Source organism: Arachis hypogaea, chromosome 10 (genome assembly GCF_003086295.3).
Source record: "Arachis hypogaea cultivar Tifrunner chromosome 10, arahy.Tifrunner.gnm2.J5K5, whole genome shotgun sequence".
Classification (NCBI taxonomy): domain Eukaryota; kingdom Viridiplantae; phylum Streptophyta; class Magnoliopsida; order Fabales; family Fabaceae; genus Arachis; species Arachis hypogaea.
The window spans coordinates 67564118-67580394 of record NC_092045.1 but is presented as its reverse complement, the minus strand read 5'-3'; the positions used below and the strand labels follow the sequence as shown (position 1 = coordinate 67580394).

The window sequence follows — 16277 nt, the reverse complement described above, 5'->3', positions numbered from 1 at the left end:
ATTGCTCGTGGTGATCCAAAGCAACAAATAACATGGTTTCTAACAAAGGAAACAACTGTGTTCGCATTGATGACAAGTCATCATATACCCATTTTTCAAGCTAATTTCACTAGTTTTATTAGTCTTTATGCACTTTCTTGCATCCTAAGTAAGTGATTTGGAATGAAAATGCATAACTTCTTTAAATCAAGCAACTACCATTAAATTGATGCTAAATCATGAGGTTTGAGCAAGAATTAATTGATTTTTAATGAATTATAAACCTTGTGAATTTAGAGATACTTTGAGTGGTTGTTTTGGTTTCTTGTAGGTGAAGAAAGAAAGAAAAAAAGGAAAAACGTGGCTTAAGAAAGCGTGGCCCAAGGAGAAAAGAGTGTGGCGCATAAAAGGAGGAAGCAAATGTTGCCCTCCACAAGGGCACACTGCCCTCCAGGAGAGCAACATAATGAACCAAGCCTTGAAAAATAACATTGCCCTGCCCACAACAAGGGCGGAGCACAATTTGATGCTAAGGATCAAAGAAAGCAAAAACTCTGCCCTGCCCTCCTCAAGAGCAATGTCGGGCTTCACCCAAGAAAAATTCAAAAGGATTTGCTTCATAATGCTTCCTATGGGGTTCGAACCCAAGGACAAAGAGGAAGGGAGTAGCACTCAAGCACAATAAAATCAAGCAAAAAGTGGCTTGCTTTCATTCACCATGAATCGAACACGGCACCATGAGGAAGTAAGGAACTAGGCATGACTTTGGTGCCAAGAAAACCAAGGAAAAAGGAGCAACTTGTGCCTCCACCGAGTATCGAACGTGGGACTTCACCTTTGGCACATTGCCCTGCCCTCCACAAGGACAGGGCAGCATTTCTTGGTGCATGGCGCAGCATCTTGGCACGGCCAGGACTTGAACTCTCGGCAGCAGCAGCACGCACGGGCAGCAGAATCTGGCACACCAAGAAAACTCTGCCCTGCCCTCCACAAGGGCAGGGCAGCATCCTGCAGCACCATACACACCAAGCGCACGCAACAAGGGCCGCACGCACCATTTCCTGCCCTGCCCTCCACAAGGAAAGGGCAACCTCCTGGAAGCTAATTTTCATGGGCTGAAAATTGGATTAAAAATCCAATTTAATTCATTTATTCACCAAATCAAAAGCCCATCCAAATCCCAAGATCCAAGAATAAAAAGTGTATAAATAGGAGATAGTTTGATGTAATTAGGACCTTTCTTTTGAGCTTTGGACCTTGACCTTTACTTTCAATTTTTGACTTTGGAATTCAAAAACTTCATTTTCTCTGAGAGCTAGGAACTGAGATTTTGGAGAATTGGGGAGGAGAATTGATCTCTCTTCTTCCTCGTTCTTGCTTGAACAATTTTTACATTTCTTGTTTGAGTCTTGGGTGTCAAGAATTGAGGAATTTCTGTCTCAATCTCCATTCAAGATCTCTTTAATTTCTCTTCTGCATAATTGAGTTCAATTACATTTCCTTTACTGCTTCTTCTTTAATTTCTTGTTAATTGCTTTGTGAACTTGGATCTGGGAAGGCAATTGAGATTTAGACTTTGCTATCTAGTCTCTGGAGTCCTGAGATCCCATTTTCCTTTTGGGTTCTTCTGTGAACCCCTGCTGCAATTTAATTTCCCTTCCTATTTGAATTCCAGTTACTTCCAATTCATCTTCTGCTTTATTAATTGTTGCAATTTAATTTCCCTTGCTTAAATTCTGAATTCCCAATCCTCAACTCCTTTTTTCTATTCAAGCAATTTATATTTCTTGCACTTTAAGTTACTACAATTTACATTTCTTGCACTTTAAGTTTCAGTCATTTAATTTCTTGTTCTTTAAGATTCAACATCTTTACTTTCAGTTCTCTTTAATTTCTGCAATTCACCCCTCTCCCTTTACATTTTCTGCTATTTACTTACTGTTGGATACAAAATCACTCAACCAATACTTGATTTGCTTGACTAAATCAACCACCGAACTAAAATTGCTCAATCCTTCAATCCCTGTGGGATCGACCTCACTCATGTGAGTTTTATTACTTGATGCGACCCGGTACACTTGCCGGTGAGTTTTGTGTTGGATCGTTTTCCACACATCAAGCATCATTGATACGGGTAGGAGTTTCTTCCACCCATTTAGAAACATAGTCTACAGCTAATAATATATAGAGGTGGCCATTAGAATTTGGAAATCGACTCATGAAATCAATGCCCTAAACATCAAAAATTTCACAGAAAAGCATAGTTTGTTGAGGCATTTCATCCCTCTGGGATATATTACCAAACCTTTGGCATGGGGGACAAGATTTACAAAATTCAGCAGCGTCTTTAAAAAGGGTGGGCCACCAGAATCCACAGTCTAAGATTTTTCTCACTGTTCTTTGGGGGCCAAAATGTCCTCCACTCTCAGATGAGTGACAGGCCTCTAAAATGGACTGGAATTCTGATTGAGGCACACACCTTCTAATTACCTGATCAGCACCACATCTCCACAAATATGGGTCATCCCATATATAATATTTAGACTCGCTTTTCAGCTTGTCTCTTTGGTGTTTAGTAAAGTGCGGAGGAAAAGTACGGCTAACTAGATAATTAGCTACAGGTGCATACCAAGGGATTACCTCAGATACTGCTTGTAGGTTATCAAATGGAAAATTATCAGCTATAGGAGTGGAGTTATCCTTAATGTGTTCAAGGTGACTTAGGTGGTCTGCCACTAGATTCTGGGTACCACTCCTATCCTTTATTCCTAAATCAAATTCTTGTAGCAGTAGTATCCAATGTATAAGCCTTGGTTTGGATTCCTTTTTAGCTAATAGATACTTTAGAGCTGCGTGGTCTGAATACACTACTACCTTAGTACCAAGTAAATAGGCTCGGAATTTATCCAAAGTAAAAATAATAGCAAGAAGCTCTTTTTCAGTAGTAGTGTAGTTAGACTGAGTAGCGTCTAAAGTTTTAGACGCATAAGCAATAACAAAAGGGTCCTTACCTTCACGCTGAGCCAACGCTGCTCCTACTGCATGGTTGGAAGCATCGCACATGATTTCGAATGGCTGGCTCCAATCCGGTCCTCCCACAATTGGAGCTTGAGTCAGGGCGGTTTTCAGCTTATCAAACGCTTGTTTGCAATCCGTACTGAACTCGAATTCAATATCCTTCTGTAGTAGTCTGGATAGGGGAAGTGCTACCTTACTAAAGTCCTTAATGAATCTTTGGTAGAAACCTGCATGTCCAAGGAACGAACGGACTTCCCTCACAGAAGAGGGGTAAGGCAAACTAGAAATAACATCCACCTTTGCTGGATCTACAGAAATGCAAGTATTAGATATAACATGTCCCAGTACGATTCCTTGTTTAACCATAAAATGACATTTTTCAAAATTCAATACAAGGTTTGTACTGACACATCTATCTAATACTCTAGATAAACTATCCAACCAAAGGTTAAAAGAATCACCATAAATGCTAAAATCATCCATAAAAACCTCCATACAATCCTCAATAAGATCAGAGAAAAGACTCATCATGCACCTTTGGAGAGTAGCTGGTGCATTGCACAGGCCAAAGGGTCTTGTAAGCATAAGTCCCAAAGAGACAAGTAAAGGTAGTCTTTTCCTGATCTTCAGGAGCTATATGAATCTGGAAATAGCCTGTGTAACCATCTAAAAAGCAATAATGTGATTTACCTGACAGGCAATCCAGCATTTGATCAATGAATGGAAGAGGGTAGTGATCCTTACGAGTAGATTGGTTGAGACGCCTGTAATCAATGCAGACCTTCCAAGCGTTCTGTACTCTAGTTGCTATGAGCTCTCCATGCTCATTCTTCGCTGTAGTGACTCCAAACTTCTTGGGCACCACTTGTATTGGGCTCACCCATTCACTGTCTGAGATAGGGTAGATAATATCTGCCTCTAATAGTCTGGTCACTTCCTTCTTGACAACCTCTAAAATAGTGGGGTTCAATCTTCTTTGGGGTTGACGAACATGTCTTGCTCCTTCCTCTAAAAATATCCTGTGCTCACAAACTTGAGGGTTGATGCCTACTATGTCTGCTAAACTCCACCCAATTGCTTTCTGCTGAGAAGTGAGGTCCTGTGCAATGATAACTGGAAACTTCTGCTTGTCCTCAAGGTAAGCATATTTGAGGTGTGGAGGGAGGGGTTTCAATTCTAACTTCTGGTCATGGTCTGGCTCTGGATTATCTGGAACTGGTGGCAGTGGTAGAGTACCTGCATTGTCCTTGGAATTCCCCACACTCGGACCTTGTCCTATGTACTTATCTTCAAACTCTTCCTGGTGAACTTTAGCTACAGTTTCATCTATGATGTCACACTAGAAGATAGAACGGTCTTCTGGAGGGTGTTTCCTAACTCCATTCAGATTGAAGCTTACTACTCGGCCGTCTATTTCAAAAGAGTGTGTGCCTGCAAAAGCATCTAATTTGAACTTCGAGGTCTTCAAGAAAGGTCTTCCGAGTAGGATTGATGATGGCTTCTCTGAGTCATTTTGGGGCATCTCCAGGATGTAAAAATCAATGGGAAAAGTGAGACCTTTAATTCCCAGTAATACATCTTCAGCAACTCCAGCCACTGTAATAATACTTTTATCTGCTAACACAAAACAAGTTGCCGACCTTTTTAAGGGAGGGAGCCTCAAAACATCATATACAGATAAAGACATTAGACTAACACATGCTCCTAAATCACACATGCAGTCAGAAAATATCACACCTCTAATGGTACAGTTAACCATGCATGGACCTGGATCACTACATTTTTTAGGTATATTTCCCATTAAAGCAGATATAGAACTTCCTAAAGGAATAGTTTCTAATTCAATAATTTTGTCTTTATGTATGCACAAATCTTTTAGGAACTTTGCATATTTAGGTACTTGTTGAATAACATCAAAAAGGGGAACAGTTACCTCAACCTTTTTGAAGATTTCTACCATTTTGGGATCAGGTTCCAACTACTTCCTGGGCTTCCTTGCAAGTTGTGGAAATGGAATAGGAATGGCGTCCTCTATAGTGTCTGCGCCCTTTGGTGCTTCTTTCTGTGATTTGGCGTCTTCATCTTCAGCCATGTCCTGTATGCTCTTTTCTTCTTCAACATCTTCTATATCCACTACCTCTTCAGCTGAGGTGTGTTCAGATGGATTTGGCTCTTCCTGATTCCTCTCTTGCAGTGTGGTTCTGGACCTTAGGGTGATGGCATTAATACCACCCTTTGGGTTGGGTAATGGTTGAGAGGGGAGTCCACCAGAGCTTGATAACTGGTTGTTGGAGTTGCTCATTGATCCAATCTGTGAGACAAGGGCTTGCAAAGTAGAATTCAAACCATTCAAAGTAGAAGTAAGGTTGTTTTCCATGGCCTGTTGTCTCTGATCAATAGATTGTAGTAACTCATCATTAGGAGATGAAGAGGGGTAAGTGATCTGAGAGGTCTGCTGAGACGCTTGAGGCTATCTTAAATGAGGTGCTCTGTAGGTCTGATTTTGATTCTGCTGCCTGAAGTTGTTATTGTTATTCTACCTCTAATTTCTATTATTATCTGTTCCTCCTCTGTTATAATTGTCCCTCCAACCCTGATTAGAATTATCTCTCCAGCCTTGGTTAGAGTTATCTTGCCATCCTTGGTTATAGTTGCCACCTTGATTGTACCCTTAATTGGGGCGGTCATGAAAGTTATGAGTGGCTGCTATAGTGTTGTCTTCTGGTTGGAGTTGCGGGCACTCATCGGTATAGTGACTGTAATCTGCACAGATTCCACATACTCTTTATGGAAATAACTGCTGGCTGAGCTGTGGTGGAGAAGGCTGAACTTGCTGAGGCTGTTGTTGATTCAGTTGCATCTGCTTCAGCAAGTTAGTCAATTCACATAAGCTCTGAGCTATAGCAGCAGTCTCTTTACTAGTGGATACCTCTGCAACAGCTCTTGACTGACTTTGTTTCTGCCTGTGATTCCTAGTAGAGACAGCTAAGTCGCTGATCAATTGCCATGCTTCTTCCGTAGTCTTGTACTTTTTCATAGAACCATTGCTAGCACCTTCCAATGTGGTCCTATCTCGAGATTTCAAACCCTGTGTAAAGTAGCGGAGCAACACTATCTTGTCAATCATATGATGGGGGCATGCTTCTCGAAGATTATTGAAGCGTTCCAAGTATTCATAGAGGGTCTCAGATTCATCCTGAACGATCATAGACATGTCCTTCCTCAGCTTATCGGCAACTTCAGCTAGAAAAAATTTCTCCAGAAACTCTCTCCTAAGTATATCCCAGTTGGAAACAGTTGTTCCGGGTTGAGTGTAGTACCACTCTCTTGCCTTTCCCTCTAGAGAAATCGGGAAGGCTTTCAACAGAATGGAGATTTCATCAGTGCCATCACGCTTAACAGTAGAACAAGCAGTCTGAAAATCCCTAAGATGCTTGATAGGCTCTTAAGCAGGTAAGCCATGAAACTTGGGTATCAAGTTGAGTAGTGAAGACTTTATTTCAAAATCTACAGCTACTGCTGGGTGGTGTGCCTGGAATGGTTGGAGCTTAAAATCAGGGGCTCCTTCCTCCTGGATAGTGACTCTTCTGGGTGCTGCCATGTCACCTACACGTAAATGAACTGGATCAGTAGAGAGGGAGCTTGTCTCTTCCTTAGATGACGGTTCAGTTTCGTCCTCAAAGAGGATTCGCCGACGCCGAGCTTGCCTTATACGTAAAAGAGTTCTTTCAATCTCAGGGTCAAATACTGGCAAGCTTGGATCAGGAAGGGAACGCGTCATTTAACGAAAGAAACGTACAGCTCATAGTGACAAAATGAAAAGAAAAATTACAATTAAAATAAATACCAATCAATAAATTAGCACACTGTTGCAACTCCCCGGCAACGGCGCCAAAAATTGATGTAGCAGAAATTGGCGAGTTAAGAATTTATTAATAGGGACACATTGCAAGTACAGTCCTTAACCAGCCGAAAATCCGCTTATCAATTTAAAAAGGGTTGTCACAATATTGAAAATTAAAATATTGGGAGTATGAATCCCAGGTCATCTCCCAATGAGTTGCAAGGAGATGTGCTATTTCATCAATCGGGTGTTTTCGAAAATGGTTGAGTTGCTAAACAGAAATTTAAATTAGAGAATTTAATTAATTTTAAATAAAAGCCTTGACTGGGGGTAGATTGGTTGGAAGCCCTATTCTTGTTGAAATACTCTTAAGATTAATTAATAATTGGAAGTTACTCTGCTTAGTTAACCCTTACTAGGTAAAGAAAAGTCAAGCAAGTTGGAAATCGGTTTCTAGTCATAAGTCCTAATCCTCTCCCTTGGGAAGGACTAGAGTTAATGATTAGAGGGTGATTCAACAATAAACCCAATTATAATTTCTCTCTTGAGTAGTTCAACTCAAGGGTTCCTTTCAATCATCCCCAATCAAGTCATGGACTACTCACTCATCATAATTATAAAATTCACATAATTAATGGTGAAAATAAAAGAAGACATGATAAACAATAATGAAAGGATTAATTGAAAATAAAAATAGTCTATATTAATAACTTGTAAAAATAAGCCAAAGTCAACTCTAGAGGGATTAAAAATATGGAAGAATAAATATAAAAAGTAAATAACAAAATAAGATGATTGGTACCTGATGAGCGGATAATTTATACGCTTTTTGGCATTATTTTTAGGTAGTTTTTAGTAAGTTCAAGCTACTTTTAGGGATGTTTTCATTAGTTTTTATGTTAAATTCACATTTCTGGACTTTACTATGAGTTTGTGTGTTTTTCTGTAATTTCAGGTAATTTCTGGCTAATATTGAGGGACTTGAGCAAAACTCTGAAAAGGCTGACAAAAGGACTGCTGATATTGTTGGAATCTGACCTCCCTGCACTCAAAATGTATTTTCTGGAGCTACAGAACTCCAAATGGCGCGCTCTCAACGGCGTTGGAAAGTAGACATCCAGAGCTCTCCAGAAATATATAATAGTCCATACTTTATTCGGGAATTGATGACGTAACGTGGCGCTCAACGCCAAGTACATGCTGCTGTCTGGAGTCAAACGCCAGAAACACGTCACGACCCAGAGTTGAACGCCAGAAACACACTATAACTCGGCGTTCAACTCCAAAAGAAGCCTCAGCTCGTGGGTAGATCAAGCTCAGCCCAAACACACACCAAGTGGGCCCCGGAAGTGGATTTATGCATCAATTACTTACTCCTGTAAACCCTAGTAGCTAGTTTATTATAAATAGAACTTTTCACTAGTGTATTAGACATCTTGGGATGATTAGTTCTCAGATCATGGGGGCTGGCCATTCAGCCATGCCTGGACCTCTCACTTATGTATTTTCAACGGTGGAGTTTCTACACACCATAGATTAAGGGTGTGGAGCTCTGCTGTACCTCAAGTTTCAATACAATTACTATTACTTTCTATTCAATTCTCTTTATTCCTATTCTAAGATATTCGTTGCACTTCAACTTGATGAATGTGATGATCCGTGACACTCATCATCATTCTCACCTATGAACGCGCGTGACTGACAACCACTTCCGTTCTACCTTAGGCCGGGCGCATATCTCTTATATTCCCTAACAGAATCTTCGTGGTATAAGCTAGATAGATGGCGGCATTCATGGGAATCCGGAAAGTCTAACCTTGTGTGTGGTATTCCGAGTAGGATTCTGGGATTGAATGACTGTGACAAGCTTCAAACTCCTGAAGGCTGGGCGTTAGTGACAGACGCAAAAGAATCAAGGGATTCTATTCCAACCTGATTGAGAACTGACATATGATTAGCCATGCTGTGACAGAGCATAGGACCATTTTCACTGAGAGGATGGGATGTAGCCATTGACAACGGTGATGCCCTACATATAGCTTGCCATGGAAAGGAGTAAGAAGGATTGGATGAATGTAATAAGAAAGTAGAGATTCGAGAGGAGCACAGCTTCTACATATGCCTATCTGAAATTCCCACCATGGAATTATATGAGTAACTATTTACTATTTTATTTTCTGTTTATTATTTATTTTTGAACTTATCATAAACCATATTATCCGCCTGACTGAGATTTACAAGGTGACCATAGCTTGCTTCATACCAACAATCTCTATGGGATCGACTCTTACTCACGTAAGGTATTACTTGGATGACCCAGTACACTTGCTGGTTAAGATGAACGGAGTTGTGACCACACATAGTTGTAAACCATGGTATTGGCATCATGTTTTTGGCGCCATTGCCAGGGAAAGAAAAAGCAATGAATTTTACAAAATGCAATAACATATGAATCACAATTTCGTCCACCAAGTTTTTGGCGCCATTGCCGGGGATTGTTCGAGTATGGACAACTGATGGTTCATCTTGTTGCTCAGATTAGGTAATTTTCTTTTCAAAAATCTTTTTCAAAATTTTTCTTTTCTTTTTCGTTTTTCCAAACTTTATTTTCGAAAAATATAATAAAAATACAAAAAAATCATAAAATCATAAAAATAAAAAATATTTTGTGTTTCTTGTTTGAGTCTTGAGTCAATTTTTAAGTTTGGTGTCAATTGCATATTTTTAAAATTTATGCATTATTTTCGAAAATTCCATGCATTCATAGTGTTCTTCATGATCTTCAAGTTGTTCTTGACAAGTCTTCTTGTTTGATCTTGATGTTTTCTTGTTTTGTGTTATTTTTTGTTTTTCATATGCATTTTTCGTTTGTTAGAGTCCATGCATTAAAGATTTCTAAGTTTGGTGTCTTGCATGTTTTCTTTGCATCAAAAATTTTTCAAAAATATGATCTTGATGTTCATCATGATCTTTAAAGTGTTCTTGGTGTTCATCTTGACATTCATAGTGTTCTTGCATGCATCTTGTGTTTTGATCCAAAATTTTCATATTTTGGGTCATTTTTATGTTTTTCTTTTTCATCTTTAAAAATTCAAAAATAAAAAAATATCTTTTCCTTATTTCCTTCAAAATTTTCGAAATTTTGGGTTGACTTGGTCAAAAAATTTTAAAAAAAATAGTTGTTTCTTACAAGTCAAGTCAAATTTTCAAAAATTTAAAAATCTTATCTTTTCAAAATCTTTTTCAAAAATCATATCTTTTCCAATTTTTCCTCTTTTTCGAAAAATTCAAAAAATTCTTTTTCAATTTGTTTTCAAAATCTTTTTCTTATCTTTATATCATATTTTCGAAATTATGCTAACAATTAATGTGATTGATTCAAAAATTTGAAGTTTGTTACTTTCTTGTTAAGAAAGGTTCAATCTTTAAATTCTAGAATCTTATCTTTTAGTTTCTTGTTAGTTAAGTAATTAATTTTAATTTTAAAAATTAAATCTTTTTCAAAATATCTTTTTCTTAAAAATCTTATCTTTTATCTTATCTTCTTATCTTTTTATCTTATCTTTTTCAAAATTTGATTTCAAAATATCTTATCTAACTGATCTTCTTATCTTTTCAAATTTGATTTTAATATCCTTTTCAACTAACTCTTCGACTTTGTGTTTGTTTCTTATCTTTTTCAAAACCACCTAACTACCTTTCCCTCTCTAATTTTCGAAAATACCTCTCTCTTTTTCAAAAATTCTCTTTAATTGTTTTAAATTTTAATTTTAATCATATCTTATCTTTAATTTTCGAAATTACTAACCCCTTTTTCAAAATTATTTTCGAAATTCTCCCTCTCTTTTCTTCTTCTATTTAATTATTTAATTACTAACACTTCTCTTCACCTCTCTTCATCTAAAAATCCGAACCCATTCTTCTTCACTTTTCCCCCCTTTCTTCTTCTACTAACATAAAGGAATCTCTATACTGTGACATAGAGGATTCCTTTTCTTTTCTTGTTTTCTTCTCTTTCATATGAGCAGGAACAAGGAAAGAGGCACTCTTGTTGAAATTGATCCTGAACCTAAAAGGACTCTGAAGAGGAAACTAAGAGAAGCTAAATTACAACAATCTAAAGGTAACCTTTCAGAAACATTAGAACAAGAGAAGGAGATGGCAGCCGAACCCAACAACAATAATGCAAGGAGAATGCTTGGTGACTTCACAAAGCCAACGTCCAAATTTGATGGAAGAAGCATCTCCATTCCTGCCATTGGAGCCAATAATTTTGAGCTTAAGCCTCAACTAGTTGCTTTAATGCAACAGAACTGTAAGTTTTATGGACTTCCATCTGAAGATCCTTACCAGTTTTTAACTGAGTTCTTGCAGATTTGTGAGACTGTTAAGACGAATGGAGTTGATCCTGAAGTCTACAGACTCATGCTTTTCCCTTTTGCTGTAAGAGACAGAGCTAGAATATGGTTGGATTCACAACCTAAAGACAGCCTAGACTCCTGGGAGAAGCTGGTCACGGCCTTCTTGGATAAATTCTTTCCTTCTCAAAAGCTGAGCAAGCTTAGAGTGGATGTTCAGACCTTCAAACAAAAAGATGGTGAATCCCTCTATGATGCTTGGGAAAGATACAAGCAGTTGACCAAAAGGTGTCCATCTGACATGTTTTCAGAATGGATCATATTAGATATATTCTATTATGGTCTATCTGAATTTTTGAAAATGTCGCTGGACCATTCTGCAGGTGGATCCATTCACCTAAAGAAAACACCTGCAGAAGCTCAAGAACTTATTGACATTTTTGCAAATAACCAGTTCATGTACACTTCTGAGAGGAATTCTGTGAGTAATGGGATGCCTCAGAGGAAGGGAGTTCTTGAAATTGATGCTTTGAATGCCATATTGGCTCAGAACAAAGTGTTGACTCAGCAAGTTAACATGATTTCTCAAAGTCTGAATGGATGGCAAAATGCATCCAACAGTACTAAAGAGGCAGCTTCTGAAGAAGCTTATGATCCTGAGAACCCTGCAATAGCAGAAGTAAATTACATGGGTGAACCTTATTGAAACACCTATAATTCATCATGGAGAAATCATCCAAATTTCTCATGGAAGGGTCAACAAAAGCCTCAACAAGGCTTTAACAATGGTGGACGCAATAGGCTGAGCAATAGCAAGCCTTTTCCATCATCTTCTCAGCAACAGACAGAGAATTCTGAACAAAGCACTTCTAATTTAGCCAATCTAGTCTCTGATCTATCAAAAGCCACGTTCAGTTTCATGAGTGAAACAAGATCCTCCATCAGAAATCTGGAGGCACAAGTGGGCCAGCTGAGTAAGAAAGTCATTGAAACTCCTCCAAGTATTCTCCCAAGCAATACAGAAGAGAATCCAAAAGGAGAGTGCAAAGACATTGATGTAATCAATATGGCCGAATGCACAAGGGAAGAGAAGGACGAAAATCCTAGTGAGGAAGACCTCCTGGGACGTCTCTCAAGCAAGAAGGAATTTCCTATTAAGGATCCAAAGAAATCTGAGGCTCATATAGTGACCATAGAGATTCCATTAAATCTCCTTCTGCCATTCATGAGCTCTGAAGACTATTCTTCCTCTGAAGAGGATGAAGATGTGACTAGAGAGCAAGTTGCTCAATATTTAGGAGCTATCATGAAGCTGAATGCCAAGTTGTTTGGTAATGAGACTTGGGAAAATGAACCTCCCTTGCTCATTGGTGAACTAGATACCTGGATTCAGAAAATTTTACCTCAAAAGAGACAAGATCCTGACAAGTTCTTAATACCTTGTACCATAGGCACCATGACCTTTGAAAAAGCTCTATGTGATCTGGGGTCAGGGATAAATCTCATGCCACTCTCTGTAATGGAGAAACTGGGATCATTGAGGTACAACCTGCCTTGTTCTCATTACAATTGGCAGACAAGTCATTGAGACAAGCTTATGGAATAGTAGAGGACGTGTTAGTAAAGGTTGAAGGCCTTTACATCCCTGGTGATTTCATAATCTTAGACACTAGGAAGGAAGAGGATGAATGCATTATCCTTGGAAGACCTTTCCTAGCTACAGCAGGAGCTGTGATAGATGTCAACAGAGGTGAATTAGTCCTTCAATTGAATGGGGACTACCTGGTGTTTAAGGCACATGAAAGAGAGTGAGCACAAAGAGCTTCTCTCAGTTCAGAGTCAAGAAAAGCCCCCACAGTCAAACTCTAAGTTTGGTGTTGGGAGGCCACAACCAAACACTAAGTTTGGTGTTAAGACCCCATACCCAAACTCTAAGTTTGGTGTTGGGACTATACAACATTGACCTGATCACCTTTGAGGCTCCATGAGAGCCCACTGTCAAGCTAATGACATTAAAAGAGCGCTTGTTGGGAGGCAACCCAATTTTATTTATCTAATTTTTATTTTATTTTATTATTATTTTGTGTTTTATTAGGTACATGATCATGTGGAGTCACGAAAAAAATATAAAAATTAAAAACAGAATCAAAAACAGCAGAAGAAAAATCACACCCTGGAGGGAGGACAGACTGGCGTTCAATGCCAGTAAGGAGCATCTGGCTGGCGTTCAACACCAGAACAGAGCATGAATCTGGCGCTGAACGCCAGAATCAAGCAACATTCTGGCGTTTGAACGCCAGGAATATGCCTTGAGAAAAGCTGGCGCTGAACGCCAGTAACAAGCATGGAGTTGGCGTTCAATGCCAGAAACATGCTACACATGGGCGTTGAACGCCCAGAACATGCTACACATGGGCGTTGAACGCCCAGAACGTGCATCACCTCGGCGTTTAAGCGCCAGAATGGTATGCAAAGGCATTTTACATGCCTAATTGGTGCAGGGATGTAAATCCTTGACACCTCAGGATCTGTAGACCCCACAGGATCACCTCAGGATCTGTGGACCTCACAGGATCCCCACCTACCTCGCCCTCTCTCTCTCCATTCATGGTCATCCCTTCTATTTTCCATTCACCACTCACATCCATCCACTCGTCCCCATACACCCCACCTACCTTCAAAATTCAAAATCTCTTTCCCACCCAATCCCACCCATATAGCCGAATACACACATCCCTCCATCTCCTCCATATCTTCTTCTTATTCTTCATCTTTTCTTTCTTCTCTTGCTCGAGAGCGAGCAATTTTCTAAGTTTGGTGTGGTAAAAGCATAGATTTTTGTTTTTCCATAACCATTGATGGCACCTAAGGCCAGAGAAACCTCAAAAAAAAAAGAGAAAGAGAAAAGACAAAAACTTCCACCTCTGAGTCATGGGAGATGGAAAGACTCTTCTAAAGGGTTTATAGCTCAGTGGTAGAACATTTGACTGCAAATCAAGAGATCCCTAAGATACCTCAGGGGATAAATTGTCCTCCACACAATTATTGGGAGCAACTAAGGATAGGAGCACCAAAATTACTAGAGATCATCCAACAGAAGCAAGGAAGAGACATAAAGGAGCTCAAAGAGCACCATTGGTTCTTCAAGAAGGCGCCACCCTCACTAAGGTGGACTCATTCCTTGTTCTTATTTCTCTATTTTTCGATTTTTATGCTTCATGTTTATCTATATTTTGTGTTTCTACTTCATGATCATTAGTGTTTAGTAACTATGTCTTAAAGTTATGAATAAATCCATTGATCCTTCACCTCTCTTAAATGAAAAATGTTTTAATCAAAAGAACAAGAAGTACATGAATTTCGAATTTATCCTTGAATTTAGTTCAATTATATTGATGTGGTGACAATACTTTTTGTTTTCTGAATGAATGCTTGAACAGTGCATATTTTTTATCTTGTTGTTTATGAATGTTAAAACTGTTGGCTCTTGTAAGAATGATGAACAAAGAGAAATGTTATTGACAATCTGAAAAATCATGAAAATTGATTCTTGAAGCAAGAAAAAGCAGTGAAAAGTAAAAAGCTTGCGAAAAAAATGGCAAAAAAAAATTAGAAAGAAAAAGAAAAAGCAAGCAGAAAAAGCCAATAGCCCTTAAAACCAAAAGGCAAGGGTAAAAAGGATCCAAGGCTTTGAGCATCAATGGATAGGAGGGCCCAAGGAAATAAAATCCAGGCCTAAGCGGCTAAATCAAGCTGTCCCTAACCATGTGCTTGTGTCATGCAAGTCCAAGTGAAAAGCTTGAGACTGAGTGGTTAAAGTCGTGATCCAAAGCAAAAGAGTGTGCTTAAGAGCTCTGGACACCTCTAACTGGGGACTCTAGCAAAGCTGAGTCACAATCTGAAAAGGTTCACCCAGTCATGTGTCTGCGGCATTTATGTATCCGGTGGTAATACTGGAAAACAAACTGCTTAGGGCCACGGCCAAGACTCATTAAAGTAGTTGTGTTCAAGAATCAACATACTTAACTAGGAGAATCAATAACACTATCTGAATTTCTAAGTTCCTAGAGATGCCAATCACTCTAAACTTCAAAGGAAAAAGTGAGATGCCAAAACTGTTCAGAAGCAAAGAGCTACAAGTCCCGCTCATCTAATTAGAATTAATATTCATTGATACTTTGGAATTTATAGTGTATTCTCTTCTTTTTATCCTATTTGATTTTCAATTGCTTGGGGACAAGCAACAATTTAAGTTTAGTGTTGTGATGAGCGGATAATTTATACGCTTTTTGGCATTGTTTTTAGGCAGTTTTTAGTAAATTCAAGCTACTTTTAGGGATGTTTTTATTAGTTTTTATGTTAAATTCACATTTCTTGACTTTACTATGATTTTGTGTGTTTTTCTGTAATTTCAGGTAATTTCTGGCTAAAATTGAGGGACTTGAGCAAAACTCTGAAAAAGGCTGACAAAAGGACTGCTGATACTGTTGGAATCTGACCTCCCTTTACTCAAAATGGATTTTCTGGAGCTACAGAACTCCACATGGCGCGCTCTCAACGGCGTTGGAAAGTAGACATCCAGAGCTTTCCAGCAATATATAATAGTCTATACTTTATTCGGGAATTGATGATGTAAAGTCGCGCTCAACACCAAGTACATGCTGCTGTCTGGAGTCAAACGCCAGAAACACGTCATGACCCGGAGTTGAACGCCAGAAACACGCTATAACTCGGCGTTCAACTCCAAAAGAAGCCTCAGCTCGTGGATAGATCAAACTCAGCCCAAACACACACCAAGTGGGCCCCGGAAGTGGATTTATGCATCAATTACTTACTCCTGTAAACCCTAGTAGCTAGTTTATTATAAATAGAACTTTTTACTAGTGTATTAGACATCTTGGGACGATTAGTTCTCAGATCATGGGGGCTGGCCATTCGGCCATGCCTGGACCTCTCACTTATGTATTTTCAACGGTGGAGTTTCTACACACCATAGATTAAGGGTGTGGAGCTCTGCTGTACCTCAAGTTTCAATACAATTACTATTACTTTCTATTCAATTCTCTTTATTCCTATTC

At 38.9% G+C, this 16277-nt stretch overlaps 1 non-coding gene across 1 annotated transcript; it reads right to left on the bottom strand.

The window, feature by feature from the left end:
- Positions 1-11398: 11398 nt before the first annotated feature.
- On the bottom strand, positions 11399-11502 carry LOC112718847 (small nucleolar RNA R71). The gene has a single exon (XR_003161175.1). It is a non-coding gene; the product is annotated as a small nucleolar RNA R71 (small nucleolar RNA).
- Between the last annotated feature and the right edge of the window lie 4775 nt (positions 11503-16277).